The sequence below is a fragment of the Phoca vitulina genome, unplaced genomic scaffold (assembly GCF_004348235.1).
Source record: "Phoca vitulina isolate PV1807 unplaced genomic scaffold, GSC_HSeal_1.0 scaffold21, whole genome shotgun sequence".
NCBI classification, from domain to species: Eukaryota; Metazoa; Chordata; class Mammalia; order Carnivora; family Phocidae; genus Phoca; species Phoca vitulina.
The window spans coordinates 821,178-840,770 of NW_022589724.1; the positions used below are offsets into that span (position 1 = coordinate 821,178).

At 52.1% G+C, this 19,593-nt stretch overlaps 1 protein-coding gene across 4 annotated transcripts in view; it reads left to right on the forward strand.

The window, feature by feature from the left end:
• TMOD1 (tropomodulin 1) overlaps positions 1-19,593 on the forward strand; it is an 85,000-nt gene continuing 65,407 nt past the window's right edge. For 2 of the 4 annotated variants that reach the window (XM_032418928.1, XM_032418924.1), the window contains exon 1: positions 1-84. The gene's annotated coding sequence lies outside the window, so the exon portion shown is untranslated. Of the gene's footprint in view, positions 85-10,748; positions 11,327-17,599; positions 17,641-19,593 lie in introns of those variants that run through there. The other 2 variants (XM_032418925.1, XM_032418926.1) reach the window with 2 other exon arrangements.

Sequence of the window (19,593 nt, forward strand, 5' to 3'; positions counted from 1 at the left end):
GCCGGCCGCCGCCAGCGCCTGTCCGCCTGCCGCCCGCGCTCGCCCCGTCGCCGCCCGCGCCCGCCCCCGCGGCTCTACGGCCCGGTAAGCCCCCCACCCGGCCCGGGGTACCCCTCGCGCTCGCGGGGCTCCCTGCCCCCGCGCCGGGGCCCCAGCCATATCTGGGCAAAATATTCAGCTGTCGCCGCCGCCGCCAAGAGGGACTGAGCGTGGCTCCCTCTATAAATAGCCACCGCCTCGGATTGCCTCCGGGGCTGGGGAGCCCTGGTCTCGGGGTCCGGAGCCCCGCGCTCGCGTCCGCGCCGCTAGGCTCCCGGGGCCCCAGGCGGGGCGCCCTCGTCTCTGGCCCTCGGCGCCGCGTCCGTAAGCGGCGGAAGGAGCCATGCTCTCGCAGAGCGGCGCCGGGGCCGGGGTCCTGCAGGAGCGGCCGCCCCCGCCACTCACCACCCGCCGCCCGCTCGACTCCCGCGCCGCGGGGCTCGGAGCCGGCGGGCCCTCTGCTGGGGACAGGTGCCCGGCCGAGCGCGGCACGAGGCGTGGCCCTCCTCCGGCTGCCGGGAGTTTGGGGGTGGGAGTGGGGCGTTCGTGCTCCGTGGACTCGGAACCGAGGTTCGGGCTGCGCCTATTGGTGGCAGGAAAAGTTTCCCAAACTGCGGGAGATGACGCGGTTTAAAGCGCCACGATACGCGCATTTCGTGCCGAGGTAGAGCGGGCAAGAAGCCCCCCTCGCTGTCGCCAACTCACGGGGTGGCCTTGGCGAGCCCCCTCCCTTCTCTGGGCCTCAGTTTCCCCGTTCGTAAGGGCAGGGTTTGGTTCGGGCGATGGAGCTAGGAGTCTGGGCGGTGAGAGCAGCAGGGCGCGCTCTTGACCGCTGGCGCTCCCCCACACCTGTTCGCCGGCTCCGGCCTGGGACGCTGGGGGCACAGCCGAGCACAGCCCGGGACGTTGTGGAAACCGGACACTTTGGCAGTCGCTCTGACGCAGGCCTGTACTGGGACCTCCTAGGGCCCTCGGAGTAGCCTGCGCCGGGTACGTCCCGGAAGAGCGTCCCACGGTAATTATGGGCACCTCTGCTGGGAAGCAGCCATCTCCCTCGCAGCTTTCGACCCAGTGAACCGCGCAGGACCAGAGGCTCCAGTCCAGCTGCGCCCTGACCTCAGTTTCCCCATCTATACAGTGCCTCTGATGCGGCCTTGGAGCCACCCCCAGCCGCCCAGCCCGGTCCTGCTAGACCGACCCTGCACGTGGTCTCCACCTTCACCCTCTCAGATTCTTCACGATGACCTAGCCCAAGTTTTTCCCTATTGGAATCACAGACCCAGACCCTAATTCGGGTTCTGGGCCCTCAGACGGAGCACCCCCCCAAATCCTCATCTTTCTCGCAGTGATGACAGCTATTACCTTCTTTGTCAAGGGCCACAAAACCCCCTGCTCAAGGTCACGTGCTGCTGGACAGGCCAGGAGGCCTGCAGGCTCCACTCGCCTTTCTCCTCTCTTTCCTGACCCTTCCTGCTGCTCAGGCAGGTCTTGGGGATCTGTGAGCACCCCACCAGTGCCCCCTCTCCTTTGATCTGCGGCTGTCCAGAACTTTCCCTTGCTCAAACAATAGCGCCCTCATTCTGAAATTTCATTTTTGTTTGAACTTTACTTTCTATTATATATTTTCTCTAGACCCACCTCAAAGCCTCACTGATAAAGTAAGGGGAAATGAAGACAAACAGAGTCCCATCAGTTTGAGCCATACAACAAACAGGCAGAGTGAAAGCATGGAATGCTGTCACTTGGTGTCTTTACTCCCTCTGATGTGCCAATCTTGCAAACTCACGTTTTTGCCCGTCTTGGCCCCTGAGTTGCTCCCAGCCTAAGTGGAGCGCCAGTGTCCTCTAAAAATAGCCTCCTCCCCACCTTATCAGGGCCTCACACCTTCTCCCTCGGCCAGGGCAGGGCTGCTTCCTGCAGCTCAGCAAAAATGTAAAAACAGGAGTAGGTATTTAGTGGCAGCTCTGAGTAACAGGAGGTGGACTGACCTGGAGGTCGGGACACCTGGCTCCAACCCCAATTCTGCCACCCATTTAGAGTGGCCTTGAGCTATGAGGGGGTGGGCAGGACGGTCCCCAGTAGACCTGGGGTCAAGAGGGCTCAGAGGTTCCCTTGGAAGACTTGCTAGCATGAGAAAAGTGAAGTGCCGGGGATGAAACTCAGGGGGACCCACCCCGTGAAGAGGAGGGAAAGAGGAGGAGAAAGTAGCTTCCCAGGGGCCCAGGGAGGAGAGAGGTCAGCAGTGGCAGCTGCTGAGGAGAGACGGAGGGGCTGAGGAACGGGAAGGGGGCCACCAGGATTGGCAGGTGGTCATGGGTGACTTTGGCCAGGGCCTTGCTAAGGGCTCAAGCATGGGATCCGCCACTACTTTACTGGGGCCAATGACCCAGCCTGTCTGTCTGAGCCTCAGTTTCCTCCTCTGTGCGATGGGGATAATAACAGCACCCATTTCACATGGGTTGCTTTGGGGATTAAGTGAGATGATGCTGGGAAAGCCCTCAGCCCAAGTGCTTGGTCCCTGCGATGATATTTCGAGCATTAGCGAGAGGAAGAGGCAGGCTCATGGGAGCTGAAGGCGTGGGAACAGAGCCTACCACTCCTGAAAGCTCCTCTGAGAAAGGAGCAGGGAGGGAAGGTAGCAGGAGCTGAGGACAGGCATGGGGGGATGGGCAGGGGAGGGCAGGTGCTTCTGGGATGAGGCTTGTGGGAAGAGGTGGAGAAGGACCCAGAAGACGGGAAGAGGAGGAAAAGAGAGAGGGGTGTGCATATGGGAGGACCGGGGGCCTGCCTTAACCACCTGCTGAGCGTCACAGACTCTGGAATCACATTTCTCCAGAATCAGGCTAAGCAAAGAAATGAAGTAAAGTAAAATGAATCCAGTCCTGGCTCAGACCCCTGCGTCCCCTTGGCAGGCTTCAGTATCTGTGAAGGAGGGTGGTGATGGGCCAGGAAGCGTAGTTTGACTCTGCCCAGGAGCCTTGTGACCTTGGCTTGCTTATTTCTGAAATGACATCATCTATCGATGACTCCTGCTGAGTCCAGGAGTCATAATGGCCTTTTCCAGTCAGTGTTTTGATTTTTCAGTCTTACTAATGGACCAGCCAGGCTGCCAACATTTCTAAAGAGGGCAGTTCACTTTTCACTTAAAGCCAGAGCACCAAATAGATCAATTATTTGGCTGCTCAGAGCCATTATCAGTTTAAAGCCACAGTCCTGTTTCTGTGGGAGAACATGAACCAGAGAACATAATTCTGGGGCCATTTCCTCTCTTTTGTTTTGTTTTATAAGATTCCTCCGTCAGTTAATTGTGAAAGGACCCGACTCTCTTTGCTCCTAATGATAACGAGAGAATGAGCTCATTGGAGTCACCCTAGGACATGTCTGGGAGGTTTTCTTCAATGTCAGGAAGTGCTGGGTCCTCATCCGATCTGAAAACTAAACAAACTCAAGCATTTCTTTTGTTTCTCTTTTCTTGCATCCTTTTGTTTTTCTCTCAGACAAAAACACAAATGTGAAATGTTGAAGTTACTGTGCATGGGGATGAGAGGGAGTGGAGGCAGGCCAAGCCCAGGCACCCACGTGTCCCCGTCTCAGGACATCTTCTCAGGGTCCCCAGCCAAGCGACTGCTCACCCTGGGGCTTCTAGGGCGGTGACCCCATGGCCCTTCCTGGAGATGATTCTGTTGTGGGATGAGTTGTGGCCACTGGGGTGTTCGCCCTCCATGTCCCTGGGAACTGAGGGAAACAGCAACGCCTCTTGGCCTCACTCAGCCTCCTTCGTGGACTCATCTCCTCTCATCTCTTAAATGTCAGTGCCACTCTCAACCCTATCCTCTTTCCACCCCACACCCTCCTACAATCCCATTCACGCCCAGAGCTCCAGCCACCAGCCATAAACTCGCAACTCCCAGATTCGTGTGTCCGGCCCGGGCTGCTCTCCTCAGCTCCAGGCATCTGTGACTCCTGCCAATCAGACAAAGCCAATAGGGCATCCCAAAAGCACTTCACACCCAACAGGCCTGACTCAGGCTCATCACCCACTCTTCCTCCAGTGTCCCCCATCTTGGTTAGCATTAGTAACACCATCCACCCAGGCACCAAGCCAGAGACTTCCCTTTCCTTCACCACCCCATTTATTTGGTCGAGTCCTATCAATTCTACCTTCCTGAATATTCCTTCTATTCATTTCTATCTCCACAGTCACGACTCCGACCAAGTTCTTGTCATCTCTTCCCTGAGCTATTGTCAGAGCCTTGTAAAAGCCGCTCTGCATCACGCCTTTTCTTCTTCTATGATGCTGTTAAAAGATTTTTAGGAAATGTAGCTCTGACCCTGTATCCCTCTCCCTTCAGGGACTCCCGATTTCCTACCAGATTCCTTAGCATTGAACCCAAGACCCTCAAAGATCCAGCCCCAAGCTACTTCTCCAAAACCATCTCTTGGCACTCCCGCAAATTCTCCTTACCTTCTGCCCATGGTGCAAGCCCACGTGCCTTCATGGCTCCCTGTCTTTGGCCCTGCTGTTCCTTCTGCCTGGAATGCTGTTCTCTCCCTTCCTAACATGGCAGACTTGTGATCATCCTTTAAAGCAAAGCTCCTCGTCGCCTTACCTGTGCTCCCCCAGCCCCCAGACGGACATCAGAGCCCCAGCCGTAGTGTGTTCTAAATGGAATTGTCTGCTACATCCTTGTCTCTGATGGGACTGGCAGCTCCTTGAAGACAATTTATGGCTGATTTATTTCTGCTTCCCCAGTGTTCCAGCTCAGAGCTTGGCACAGTGCAAGTACTTTATGTGGTGATAAATGACTGACCATTGAATGAATGAATGAGCGAGTAAAATGGTATGCAAATGCGAGCCCAGTGACAGCCATGACAATCGCAAAACATCAGCCAGTCTCTACAGCACTCAAGCATCAGCTCCGCGAGGGCAGAAGACGCCTATTCCGCTCCTCCTGACTCGGCAACCCCGATCAGCCCCATCCCGATACATGGAATGCATCCATGATCTCATCTGAAATGCAGGAATCGTGTAAGGGGGGCAGGGCAGGTATTATTAACTATTAACCCCCTTTTGTTCATAGAGGACAGTGAACCCAAATAGGAATTGTTCCAAGTCATCTAATTAGGGTGCATACTCCAGAAAAACCAAAGTGCTCTCCAGGATTTGGGAAGCTTGAGAAGGGAGAGCCCTTGCGTTCTATCCTAGGGCTTCTCTAGCATTTGAATCATTTGGGATCTTACTAAAATGCAGACTCTGGCTCAGTAGCCCTGGGAGGGGTTCTGAGATTCTGAATTCTAATAAGCTCCTTGTGTCTAATAAGCTCTAATTATTTTATTAAGCAAAAGGCTTAATTCCTGATAAAATCTAATAAATACCTCATAATGTGATGCTCGTCCTGCATCTGGCAGGCACAGACTCCTACGCTTTGAGCACCAAGGGGAGGGCTAGTTATCTCCAAGTTTCCCCTTGGCCATTGCATTAAGACATCATTTTTATTTTTTTTTTTTTTTTAAGATTTTATTTATTCCAGAGAGAGAGAGAACACAAGAGGGGAGTAGGGTCAGAGGGAAAAACAGACTCCCCGCTGAGCAGGGAGCCCGATGCAGGACTGGAGCCCGATGCGGCACTCGATCCCAGGACTCCGGGATCATGACCTGAGCCGAAGGCAGTCGCTTGACCAACTGAGCCACCCAGGCGCCCCAAGACATCATTTTTATTAAAAATCTACAAATGAATTCATTTAAGCCCTTACTCAAAATCCAGGGCTCTTTCTGGGTTTTTTTGTTTTTGTTTTTGTTTTTTGTTTTTGTTTGTTGTTGATGGAGCACGTGCAGGACACACAGATGCCTGATGGGGCAGGTGGGGGGGCATGAGAGGGAGGTGGGGGTAGAGGGGACAGAAGGGCAGGAGGCAGGGACCCTAGGGACGGGGCGCGTGATTGTGGGGAGGGCCTGTGGCAGGCACATATGTGGCCGCAGCATGCTGGTGAGGGCAAGACCCCAGAAACGGCCTGTTGCCGGAAGGGTCGGGCTGAGCAGCAGTGGGTAATTTCCATCTTCTGCTGCCTTCCCTCCTCCTTTGCATTCTGGAGACATTTAGGCCCAGACAGGGGCTTTCAAGCCCAGCTGCCCAGTTCCTGGTCAGCCTAGAACCTCTCCTCAGACTCCTGTGTCTCATCACCTTTTCTGGGCACGCTGCTTACAAGCGAGGCATCTGTGAGCCCAGGATGAGGGCTCCCGGTGCTGCGGTGGGGACCCGGATGCCTCCCTCAGAACCACTCAGAAGACAAGGGTGGGGGGAGCCCTAAAGAGGGACTTCCTCCTGGCAAACCCAGGAAGATTTAAAAAGTCAGATTGGAGGACAACATTGTATGCATTTGTTTATGGTTTTATACTGCATTCCATTTACACCATTAAAAGGGTTTTGAGATCGCTTAAAATAAACCTGCACAAGCAACATAGCTGGGAAGAACAGAAGTTTTAAAAAGACAGGGCAGCAAGCTTGAAAATCAGGATTATGAAACCCTGAGAACCTGATGGGAGCTCAGGGCCTTGCTCTTAGCTTTTTTTTCTGAAAAATGAGTATACCTGTGCATGACAGTTCATCACCACATGTCACCTCAGCGGGCGGGTGGGTCCCCCTGAAGGTCACTCAAAAGCCCAAGTTAAGAATGCCCATCGCAGAATAAGGGGAGGAAATTAGGCCAGCGTCTTGGTTGAGATGGCAACTGCTTTTGGACACCCAAGACATCTCTGGGATGAATCATGACAGCCAAGGGGAAAGGGACACGAGATGAATTGGGGGGCGGTTGGTGTCTGATGAAAAGAACCCCAGTCTTTAAGGAGAGAGAGGTGTTTTCTGAGCCCTCCTTCTCAGAGCATACATCACAATGGAACACTAGGTAGAAGGCAGTTGTTGTTTTTTTTAAGATTTTATTTATTTATTTGAGAGAGAGACAGAGACAGAGCAAGCATGAGCAGGGGGCGGAGCAGAGGGAGAGGGAGAGGCAGACTCCCCGCTGAGCAGGGAGCTCAATGCAGGGCCTGATCCCAGGGCCCCGAGATCATGACCTGAGCCAAAGGCAGATGCTTAACCAAATGAGCCACCCAGGCGCCCCTGGGAGGCAGTTTAGCATTGGGCTTAAGAATATGGACTTTGAGGGCGCCTGGGTGGCTCAGTCGTTAAGCGTCTGCCTTCGGCTCAGGTCAGGATCTCAGGTTCCTGGGATTGAGCCCCGCATCGGGCTCCCTGTTCCCCGGGGAAGCCTGCTTCTCCCTGTCCCACTCCCCGTGCTTGTGTTACCTCTCTCGCTGTGTCTCTCACTGTGTCTCTGACAAATAAATAAATAAAATCTTCAAAAAAAAAAAAAAAGAATATGGACTTTGAGGCCACCTCCCTGGGTTCAAATCCAAGGTCTGCCTATTACTAGCTATGTAAATTCAGGTAATTTTAAACTCTACATGCCTCAGTTTCTCCTTCTATAAAATGGGGTTGTTGTGGGGATCTGTTTCCCCATCTATAAAGCGGGGGTGCTGTGGAGACTAAATGAGCTGTTATATGTGAATGTTTAAGACCACGCCTGGGATATGGTTAGCATCACACAGCATGAGCTATGATGGGAAGGCAGCATGGAGCAGTGATGATGCGCACAGTCAGATGGAATCTTGTCTGGATTCAAATTTCAGCTCTAGTACTTACTAGATCTGCGACCTTGGTCACTGTATTAAGTTACGTCGCATCCCCCCAAAGTCATGTCCACCTGGAGCCTCGGAATGTGACCTTATTTGGAAATAGGGTCCTTGCAGATGTCATTAGTTAAGATGAGGTCTTACTGGATTGGGGTGGGCCCTAAATCCAACGACTGGTGTCTTTATAAGAAGAGTAGTGGACACAACGCAGGGAAGAAGGGCCCGAGATGACAGAGTCGGCGATGAAGGGACAAACCGAGAAATGCCGAAGAGCACTGACATCACCAGGAGCTAGGAGAGAGGTGTGGGACGACAGGTTCTCCCTCCGAGCCTCCAAAAGGAGCCAATGCTGCTGACAGTTTGGTTCCCATATTTTGACATTCTGAGTTGCAACAGAGCAAATTTAAGCCTCCAGTTTGTGGTAATTGGGTATGGCAGCCCTAGGGAGCTAATGCCGTCAGATTACTGCAGTTCAGTTTCAAGATTGCATGAAATAATCTGTATAAAGAGCTTATTAGGGATGCCTATGTGGCTCAGTCAGTTAAGCATCTGCCTTTGACTCAGGTCATGATCCCAGGGTCCTGGGATCGAGCCCCACATCAGGCTCCTTTCTCAGTGGGGAGCCTGCTTCTCCCTCTCCCTCTGCCACTCCCCCTGCTCGTGCTCTCTTGTGCGCTCTCTCTCCCTCTGTCAAATAAATGGATAAAATCTTTAAAAAAAAAACTTGCTTAGGGGCGCCTGGGTGGCTCAGTCGGTTACGCGGCTGCCTTCAGCTCAGGTCATGATCCCAGGCTCCTGGGATCGAGCCCCGCATCGGGCTCCCTGCTCAGCAGAGAGCCTGCTTCTCCCTTTCCCTCTGCCTGCCACTCTGCCTACTTGCGCTATCTCTCTGTCAAATAAATAAATTAAAAAAAATAAATAAATAAAATTAAAAAAAAAAAAAAAATTTAAAAAAACTTGCTTAAAAAAATAAAGAGCTTATCACTGTGCCCATTACGCAGTACGTACAGAATAGTGCTTGCTATCGTAAGGTACGGTGACATACGGTACAATAGCCCCGAGGGTGGGTCAGTAGCGTTCTATTGTATGTCTGCATTAGAATTTATATAACCAATGCCTTATGGGTGAACTGTTATGTGGTTCCCAGTTTTTTGCTAATATAGATAATAATCAGATGATTTGTACATATATCTTTGTACGATTCACTGAATAAATGAGTAGAATAAATTCCTAGAAGTAGAATTGCTGAGTCAAAGGGCGTGTGCAATTGGGTAGATATGGCTTAACTTGCCTTGAAAGAAGGTAAACCAATGTGAGCCCCTCTTCTGTGTGACAGCGCTGGTCTCCCCCACATCTTGTGAACGCTGGGAATTCTCAGGCTTTTGCATCTTCGTCAATGTGATGGATGAGAACCAGTGGCTGATTTCTTAATTTACCTTTCCATAGTTATGAGTGAACGTCATTATCTGCTCATAGGTTTTTTAGCCATTTGTATTTTTAGGTGAATTGCCCATTCCTTTCCTCTTTTTACATTTTCACTGGGCTGGTTTTGTTGTTGGTTTGGTTTGCTTAGGTTTTTTGGTAGGACTCTGTCTATTAAATAAATTAGCCCTGTGTTCAGTGAGCAGCAAATGTTTCCCCCCCATTTGCCATTTGCCTATGGCATTGTTCATGCTCATTTTCATATTGGTTTTTCAGAAAATACAAAAACGACTTTCATAAGCTGACCCTTGTGTTAACACCTGCTGTGAGGCAAGGTGACGAGTTAGTTTGTAAAATGGAAAGTGAGAAAAGGACTGGCCACAGGCTTTTCTACAAGCCACTTTTATTAACTTTTTTAAAAAAGATTTTATTTATTTATTTGAGAGAAAGGGAGAAAGAAAGAGAGGGGGGCACGAGCAGGGTCGGGGGGCAGGCAGGTCTACCAATGCTTTTTTTTTTTTTTTAAAGATTTTATTTATTTATTTGAGAGAGAGAATGAGACAGAGAGAGAGAGCATGAGATGGGGGAGGATCAGAGGGAGAAGCAGACTCCCTGCTGAGCAGGGAGCCTGATGCGGGACTCGATCCCGGGACTCCAGGATCATGACCTGAGCCGAAGGCAGTCGCTTAACCAACTGAGCCACCCAGGCGCCCTCTACCAATGCTTTTGATTTATGGCTGGCAAAGCCAGGAATAATGCTGGGCATTCATTCATTTACTTAGCAAACCTGCCCTCAGCTCCTGAGAGGCACAAGCTTTGTGTCGGACCACAGGAGAGAGAGATGCTTGCTCCCAAGTAGCTTTCAGTCTTGCAGACAGAGGAGTACAGTAAGACGATGTTTCTGACGGCCTCTCCCATTTGTACTAAGATGTCTGGCCTGCTAGAACCCTTAGCAACTGGGAGAAAGATGACATGGAAGAGGCTGGGCCTGGTGAGAACTCATGGTGGCTTGCGATGGGGAAGTTGCTGAGATAGGTGGGGAGAAGGAGCCCCAGAGCAGACTGGCCTGGTGTGGGCTAGGGTCAGGAGATGGTTTCAGAGCCCTTTCCTGGAACCCTGTTGCTTACAGTGATTCGTGCAGTGACTCAGACACTGTGATGACCTCAAGAGATGCAAAATGAAAATACACAGTGGTGCGTGCACACACGAGCACGTGGCCTTTCTAATTTAAACCACTGGACAATTTTGACTGACGTGTAGACCTTTGAGACTCCGTGTGTCCTGGGACAGGGCTCGTAGCAACTGCAGAGAGAGACAGGGTCAAACGCTGTGCTTAGTTTCCCTGCTTTTTCAGCAGGTGTTTTCCCGTATGACTAAGAGAATGAGATCAGCTGGGGGAAAATAAAAGCAAACAGGCCAAAAAACAAGTCTCATAAAGATAGCTGGTCTCTGAGTCCCCATCCTCCCCACTCAGTGGCCCCAAACATCTTTCCTAATTGAATCAGGCCTTAAATCTCATCTTTCACCTCCCAAACAACCACCATTAGTGGAGACCTCAACTGTCTCTGGAAGGCCTCATCTGGGACTCTGTCATCCCTGCTCACATGCCTTTTGTAACCCCTCCCCACTAGCTCCTGAATCAGCCCAGTGCATCTCTGGGCATTTTTTACTGTTAGAAAGTTCCTGGCACAGATCATAAGTCCATGTCCTGGGAATCTATGTCGTCTGCCCACCGGGGAACCACAGAGCATGTCTGTCCCTCCTTCCCAGGGTCAGCACATTACAGGTGTGAAGAGTGTGACCATGTCTCCCCTGGTCCTTCAACTGTTCTTCATGTGACACCTGGCTCCCCTTCTCTGGACTCAGCACCACTCATGAGCAAATGTCCAATGCAGAGAAGAGGTCACCCACATGGCCAGTAGGTATATGAAATGTACTCAGCATCATTAATGAGCAGGGAAATGCACAACGAGATACCACCACCCACCCGCCATCATGGCTAAGGCTAAAATGAAAAGTACTGACCATACCAAGAGTTGACGAGGATGCAGAGCAACTGGAACTCTCGTACATCACTGGTGGAAATGTAAAATTGTGCAATTACTTTGGGAAACCGTTTGACAGCGTCTCCTGAAACCAAATGTATGCTGACTCCGAGCCAGCAGTTCAACTCCAGGTATGTACCCAAGAGAAATAAGTGATTATTTCTACCAAAAGACAATCGTTGCCCCATTTATAATTACCAAATACTAGAAATAACGTAAATGGTCATTACCAGTAGAGTAACTAAATTATGGTATAATTCGTTTAATGGAATACTACACATCAGTGAAAAAGAATGAACTGTTGCTAACACACAACACGGATGAATCTCCCAGATGTGATGTGCGTGAAAGAAGCCGGACATGAGAACATACCCACTGTGTGTTTTCGTTTATGTGATGTTCAAAAACAGTTAAAGCTCATCTGTGGTTTTCAAAGTCCCTTTGAGGGAGATGGACCGGGAGGAGGTATACGAGCACTCTGGTGGGCTGGAAATGGCCCGTGTCTTCCTCTGAGGCGTTTTTACATAGAGACAGACATGGAAAATTCAGGGAGCTGTACTCTCAAGACTTGCACACTTGACTATATATAAAACCAATGCCTTATTAAAAAAGAAAAAAGTCACCCCCACAAATGAAAGAGTGGGGGCCCAGAGCTGAGCTCCAGCATGAAGTTGAGCAAGACCACCATTGCCTTGCTTCAGCCACTGTACTTTGATTAATGCAGCTGAGATCCCACCATGACCTTTGGGGCCAACACCTCACACCTTCGACTTACATTGGGTCGACAGTCACTTGAGAATCCCTAAATCTTTCTCATGGCTGCTCAGCTATGTCCACCCATTTCGTGCTTATGGGGTTGGCTTGTCAGGTCTCAAGCATTGTGGGACAGAGACAAGGGGAAGGAAACCAGCAATCTGAACTGTGTCATCCTTTATCTCATTCCCTCTGTATGGCACCCCTTGAGAGGTGAATGTTGGGCCCTCACTTTAAAAACAGCCCCATGAATCTCAGAGGCACTGTGTGACATGACCAAGGCTGCCCAGCCAGATAGAGCTGGTCAGGGGCTTGAGCCCAGGTCTGTGTGGCCCCCCGTCCAAGCTTTGCCTTTCATCAGGCTGACCAGAAATGAGGCCACATCTGTAACATGGGGCTTGTGGCCTAGCTGTACCCCCTGCTGGTAGATGGAGGCACCATGTGTGTGACATGGCCCCAGGGATCTCTGTGTGAGTGTTACCTCCCAACTTCATTATAAGCATCCTGAGGGCCAGGAAATACCTTAACTTCTGTCTGTGCCACCAAGGCCCCCAAGCCCTGCACGTAGTAGGTTCTCAGTAAGTACCCAATGAATTGGGTTGTAGAAACTGAGATTCAGAGAGGTATAGCAACTTGCCCAAGATCACACAGCAAGCCCTCAACCAACAGGACTTGTAACCAGATCCCCTGACTTCCATCCCAGTGCTCCATCTGCCATTGCCCAGTGCGGCCAGCTTCCCGTAGACCGCAGGGATCGGAGATGCTAATGGGTTGAAAGATACTTAGGGAGGAAGGAAAAGGACCATCTGAGGTGAGACAAGGCTGAGTCTGGCCCTGGGGCCTTCAGGATATGTGTCCCAGGGAGAGGCTGGGGACGGGTTATAGGTGACACAGTTGCACAGACCGCACTCTCAGAAGGACGCTGGGCTTGGGTGAATGCTCTGCAGATACTCTCTTGAAATTCTTAATTTTATCTTTGGATTTGTATTTTTAAGTGAAGTCCCATGGCCAATAGAGCACGCACCAGGGCTTAGAGCTTTGGCCCCCTCGAGGCCCCACCTCCTGTTGCCTCTCCTCTCCCTGGGGACGGGTTCTTAGACCCCAGCTGCCTCCCCTCCTGGGGCCCCCAGGTCCCGCCAGCCTCCCTGGGGATCTCTGGTGCATGCACTGGCAATGCTGAAGGACAGGCCTCTCGTCCACCCTGGTCCGGGCACCTAGCGTCCCAGCACAGAGGTCGCGATGTCCTCGGATGGCTCATTTCTGTGTATTGGGGTGGTGGCCCCCTGTGGGACGGGGAGATGCCGGGCTCCACCGTCTGGCCCCTCATCGGATCAGGGTGTGTGTATCCCGCTTCGGGCAGGGGAAGGAAAGTGGCAGCTAGTGCATTTGGCGTGCACGCTTTGTGTCGCAGCCCACGGGCACCTGTGTGATCCAGAAATTAAACAATAAGTAAGAAAACACTATGACACATCAAGAGCGAGACAGTGCGAGAAAGGTAAAACTTTATATCTTGGTATCTTTAGGGGCACTTTTTCCCTGATTTTGAACAGAGGACCCTACGGTCTTACTTTACACTGGACCCAGACCCGGCCAATTCAGCAGCCAGTCCCACCGGGGAGGATGTTTCCCAGGGCCGGGTGGGGGTTCAGCGGCAAGCAAGGGCTCCCTGGGGAAGCAAGATGGCAGCGGACGGGGGCCCAAGTGGCTGGGAAGCTCGGTGACAGGTACGCGGCACCCTGAGGCACACTCACCCCTCACAGCACAGGGGGCGTGGAACCAACCTCAGGCCTGGAGGTGGCTGAGGCTTAGCCGCTGCAAAGGTCTCTGCACATTGCGTGGCGACTGGTACGATTCTTGCATCACCTTCTATGACCCTGTTCTAAAACCCGAACCTCGAGGAAGTTAAGCCCCCCAGAACTTCCATTACCTGCTGTCTGCCCCTTCCGTACCCTACCTGGCAGCCCCCACCCCCCACCAACGGAGGGCAGGTTGACTTTCTCCCCTGTGGGTCACTGGCCCGGGATGGAATTTTGTCGTCCACCCTGCTCCCTGGGCCTGTGTCCCTGACCGAGCTGCGGTGACGGGCCCTCACTCTGCGCCAGGCCCGGCTGCGCCCTGAGATGCGGAGCTGGTCAGGGGGTGTTGCCCAGCGGGCCCAGCCGGTGAGGGCGGGGCGGGGTGCTGAGGGGCCTGGGCTCACGGTCTTCCTCGCTCCCTAGGAGGCTCTGCAGGGGGAGGCCAGCCACTCCAGTGAGGTCGGGACGCTTCGCTCTCTGGAGGGGCTGTGCCTCCAGCTCTTAGCAGGACTGCCGAGCGCACGGAGGCGGGCAGAGGGCACTGCAGGCTGAGAGGACAGCCGGGAGGACTGAAATGTCAGGGGTAGTCGGGGCGAGTGGTCTGGCACAGCTGGGAAGGGAAGGCCTGGGCTGGATCAGAAGCTGGGGAGGCCCAGAGGCCACCAGCTCTCCAATGGCCTCAAACCCCAGGCTGAGGAGTTTGCTCTCTGACTGTCATAATGGGGCCTTCGAAGGTGGCTTTCAGCTCGGGAGCAGCATCAGAACTGATGTTCATGAAGATCGTTTAGAGGTTGAGTTGGGTGTGGATGGGAAGGTAGGGAAACTGAGGCAGGGAGAGGTTGGGGGGCTGTTGTGATAACATAGATTTTAAAAAGGCAAGCCTCATGGAAAGGGAGAGGAGGGACACATAGAAAGGATGGGAGAGAGGTAAGCTTCTGGTCCCAAAAGGACAAATACGGTAGGATTCCACTTAAATGAAGTGCCTAGGGTAGTCACATTCACAGGGACAGAAATAGAGTGGCAGCTACCAGGGGCTGGGGAGGCAGGGGGGGCAGGATGGGGAGTTGGTGCTTAATGGGGAGAGCCTCAGTCTGGGAAGATGAACAAGTTCAGGAGTCGGGCGGTGGTGAAGGCTTCGCAACAGGGTGACTGTGCTTCATGCCACCGAACTGTTTTCCTTAAAAAGGTTAAAGTGGTAAATTTGATGTTATGTGTATTTATCACAATTTCAAAAACAGGATAATGTTTAAAAGATAAGAGAGAAAGCGAGAGAGGACTGGCGGGTGTGAGGACTGACCAGAGCGAGGGGAGCGGGAAGGGAGAGTGCAGGCGGCCCCAGGTGTGACTGAGGCTGCGCAGATGCGGTCACCCAGGTGAGGAGACGGTGGGGGTGGGGGCCGGGGCCCACGCTCAGCGCTGGGCGTGTGGGGCCTGTGGGACTCCAGGAGTGCCTGGCAGGAGCCGGGGCTGGAGAGACTGGCTGAGAGTCATCAGCTTATCACTGGTAACTGACCCCACACAGGAGAAGATGAGAAGGCCCAGGGGAAGCGTGAGATGTGAGGAGAGGGCAGAACCAAGGGGACGGGTGGGCCAAGGAGAATGAATGCATCATCGGGGGGACTGAGGAGGAGGGACAGAAAGGAAGGAGGGAAACCCAGAGAGTCTGAGCTCTCACGGGCTGCAAGGAGCAGGGCTCATTCAGGCTGCCTGAGTGCGATGAGGGTTGTGTGTGGGAGAGAGGATGGGGTTCTCATGGGAATCCAGCATGAGCCACAGCAATCCAGGCCTGAGGGAGCAGGGCACTTCTGGGGACACGGTGTTCTCTGTCTGTCTCTCTCAGTCCCGTGAATTCACCCTCTTCTGAGGACTCTTACTCCCCTAAAAGTCTCTTCCCTCATGGCCTCAGCTTCCACGTGTTCATGATGGTCTCCTCATCCCCAGCTTCCCCTGCCACCTGCATCACTTTCTCCTTGTGTCCCTGTTCAGTGCTGTTGTGGGTTGAATTTTATCCCCCCAAAATTTGTACCTGTGAATGTGACCTTATTTGGAAATAGGGTCTTTGCAGATGATCAAGTTAAGATAAGGTCCTAAGGGCAGGCCCTAATCCAGTATGACTGGTGTCCTTATATTAAGGGGACCTGCAGACACAGACAGGTACAGAACAGGGAGACCACCAGCTCAAGGCTAAGAATGCCTGAGGCTCCCGGAGCTCCGGGAGAGACGTGGACCCCATTCTCCCACAGAGCCTTCAGAAGGAGCCAACCTGCCAACACCTAGATTTTGAATGTCTAGCCTTCAGGACTGAGAGACAACAATTTCTGTTGTTTAAGCCAGTCAGTTTGTGGTGCTTGGTTAAGGCAATCCCAGGAATTAATACAAATGCCAAGAAATAAAAGCTCATTCACCCAATTCCAAGCCACCTCATGGCTCGTTGACTAGCCGATCAATCAGTTGCCCTTGAGCCAGGCACCCACTTTGTCCAATCAGCTGAGAGGAGGTGTCACATGATATAAAGCATGGCAGCCCCCAGGGGTGCCTAATGAAGGAGGGCAGTGGGGAGACAGCTCTCTCAAGAGGACCAGGGGGCATCCCAGGCACTCTTGTGTCCCTGAAGCCAAGGGAAGAGAGAGATGCAGGCTTCGGTGATGAGGGATCATGGCCTGAAATCTCTTTGACCAAAGTGTCTTCCCAAACAGAAGGACAAAGACATGAGAAGATTGGGTATGAAGAGTCAACTTTGTAAATCAGCCTTTCTTCGGCCATCATCAAGCTGTTCACTGTGGCTGAAATAAGAAGATGGTATAACTGGAAAAATATTCATTTGAATTTGTGACTCAGCCCCTCCTGACCTCAGGGAAATGCAGTCCATAAATCCAGACGCTGCCGCAGCACCTCCTTCCGGAGCGTTCCCGTGGGGGCGGATGCCGGAAAAGCCATTAGCAGAAGTGACTGGACCCATTCCCCATGAAAGATTTAAAAGGGCCCTTGGTACTGCGAGAACTTCCCCGTCTCAGAGCTTTCATTTCTGAAGCTTCCTGATGGATGGCCTCAGCCCTTGACCCACTAATTTTTACTCTCCAACCTGCCTAGTTTATTTCCTGGCACAGCTTGTGAATTCTGTTTTTTCATGTTGAGCCGTGGTCTAAGGCTTCTGTTGAGAAGCAGGGTGGCCAGATGAGCCTGCTGGGGTACCACAGACACGAGATGTGGAAGACTCAAGTTTTTCAATGTGTCTTACATTTCTTGAGCCGCCCTTTTGTTTTTCTTACCAGCTCTTACTCAGGACTCTATAAAGCAGGTAAGAGAGGCACTTCAGGCTGGCCATGCTGGGAGCCTCATCATCACCCCCTTCCTGCCTCTCCCTCCCCGTTTGGGTTCCCAGCCCTCCCAGACCTGGTCCCCCTCTTTCCTTTTGAAAGATGGGAAAACAAAAGATCCAAGAAGAGAAGGGACTTGCCCAAAGGCCCAAGGACACTAGACCGAAACCCAAATGTGCTCATTCTCTACTAGCACACTTACCAGGCACAGGACTAGGCACTGGGGACGTGAAGACCAATAAGACCTGGGTCCTTCTCTGAGGGGAGTTACAGTCTGCCGAGAGGACCTGGGGGAGCGGGAGGGGGATGGGAAGGTGACCCCAATAGCAGCAGCAGGGGGCACCCTCAGAGTCATGGCTAGTGTTTGCTGAGCCTGTGTTGACCGCACACCAGCCCCCGGCTTTGCCCCTGATCTGCTCATGGCCACTTAACCTTTACAACACCCTATGGGGGGAACAGTACTATTACCCTCTCACTGTTCAGAGTGATTGGCAACTTTTTATTTCCGCAGCTGAATCCCCCTTTCTTCAAGGGAAATCTGGCACGGAGCCCCAAATAAACACATCAGGCAAAACCAAGGTGAGCCCCCTCACTCAGCCTTCCCTGTGTAACCCCCAGCAGGGACCCTGGAGGAGCCTGAGGTCTCCCTGCACACGGTTTAAAGACCCCCATCAGATCCAATTTTTGGATGGCTCCAAGAGGCACAGGTTACAAGTGGAATTTCCCAGTCCACTTATGCTCGTTGTACAGATGAGCAGACGGAAGCCCAGAGGAAGGGAGGGATTTAGCGAGGGCCGCCCGGGGAGCCACCACCGCAGCTGGCGCTCCAACCAGAGTCTCTGAATCGCAGCCCTGTGTCCGCCCGTGGCAGCTCTTTTATTAGGAAATGGAAGCCTTTTATTAACAGCTATAAAACACCATCCGTTCCGAGCCACATTTTAAGGTCGAGCTTGCCGTGGGCTCGGTGCACATGGATTTCACCTCCCTCCCACCCTCCCCCTCCCCACCTCCAGCTCTCCACGTCACTGACCCCGGGGGAGAATCTTGCTTTAGAGAAGCCAGTTCTGGGAGCCAAGTAGGTGAGTGTGGCTTGAAGCTGACAGCTTCCTAGTTGGCCTTAGGAGCCCTCCGCTCCTCTCGGCGCATTGAATGGAAGGTCTCATCGCTCCGTAACATTCACGGAACATTTGACATTAGAAAGCGCCTTTAAATCCTCTGAAATAGGATTTTTGAATTCAACAGCACCTTGGAGTGTATAAGAGGAACATTAACTTCCCTTCCCTGTGTGTACTAAGAGGGAGACTCTTTCAGGAAAGTTAATGATTGTACCCCTCAGGGCGGCGTCTCTGGAGGTGGCCTGCCGCCCAGCCCTCCCTCCTTCAACGGGCCCCAAAGTTGCCACCTACTTCTCTCTACTTGTGCCTTTGCAGCTGCTTTTCCTACTCTCCTCTCTTCCCTTGTCCTGGCTCATCCCCTCTGCAGGCTCTGCCTGTCACTTTTTTCGAAGGATTTTAGTGCAAATCATCTAGGAAATGAGTCTGCTGGCAAAGACAGCAAGCACGGGAAGCTCCCAGCATCCCAAACCGGTCCCAGCTGGTTCTGTCCCCAAGTCCCTTCTGGGGTGAGTCTGAGTGGCTCCCTCATGTGACCCAGAGGTGAGGCTAAGGGTGTTACCCAAACTTTGCTTCATGGGATTCCAATTCCAGGAATACTTTCTCAGAGGCATGGTTTCATGGTTAAAGACCAGGAAAATTCTGCATGTAACCTATTTCTCCTGGGGGCACCCAATGTGTGGAAGCATACCGAAAGTTTTGAGAAGTCCTGCGGTCTCAGGTCCTGTGGAACTTTGGATAACCCAAAACCTGTTTGAGTGCCCAAAATATGTTTTGCAGCTCGTTCAGAGGTGTCTCTGTGAGTTAGTTCTGGTAAACCTCTGAACCTTTCACTAGGGTCCCTCTTGGCTATAGATGCTCTCCTGGTTCCACTCAAGAAAAGCCAAATTAGGTTATTCTCTGAGAGCATCACAGAGGGGGTTTTGTTTTGTTTTGTTTTTTTCATCTATACCAGAGCATTATCAGCGGCTTGTGCTTTCTTTGGAAGTAAATAGAAATGAATCAAGGGGGACCCATTTATGGTCTGAACATTGCATTCTTGGGGTCCAGGCAAAGGAAGACGTCAGGCCAAGCCAAGCCATTCTTATACAAAGGGATGGCACTGGGGTTTTCTGTGTTTGGGAAGCTGCCATATTTCTCCTACACACATGCCAGGACGTGCACAAACGTACATTAATAATACGTACCTCTGCTTTCTGAAATGGAGGCTTTTCCTGTTAGCTGAGTGAACTCTGTTTTTTGTTTAAGTGCACTAATTGTTTTTAGTTAATAACTATTCCAGCTGGTTGATTGATTAGCTGGTTGTCTTTTCCTAACTTTCCTTTCTCTCTATGCTGGACGATCCCATCAGTCCTGTCACAGAGGAGCCATGGTGTGTGTGTGTGTGTGTGTGTGTGTGTGTGTGTGTGTGTGTGTGTGT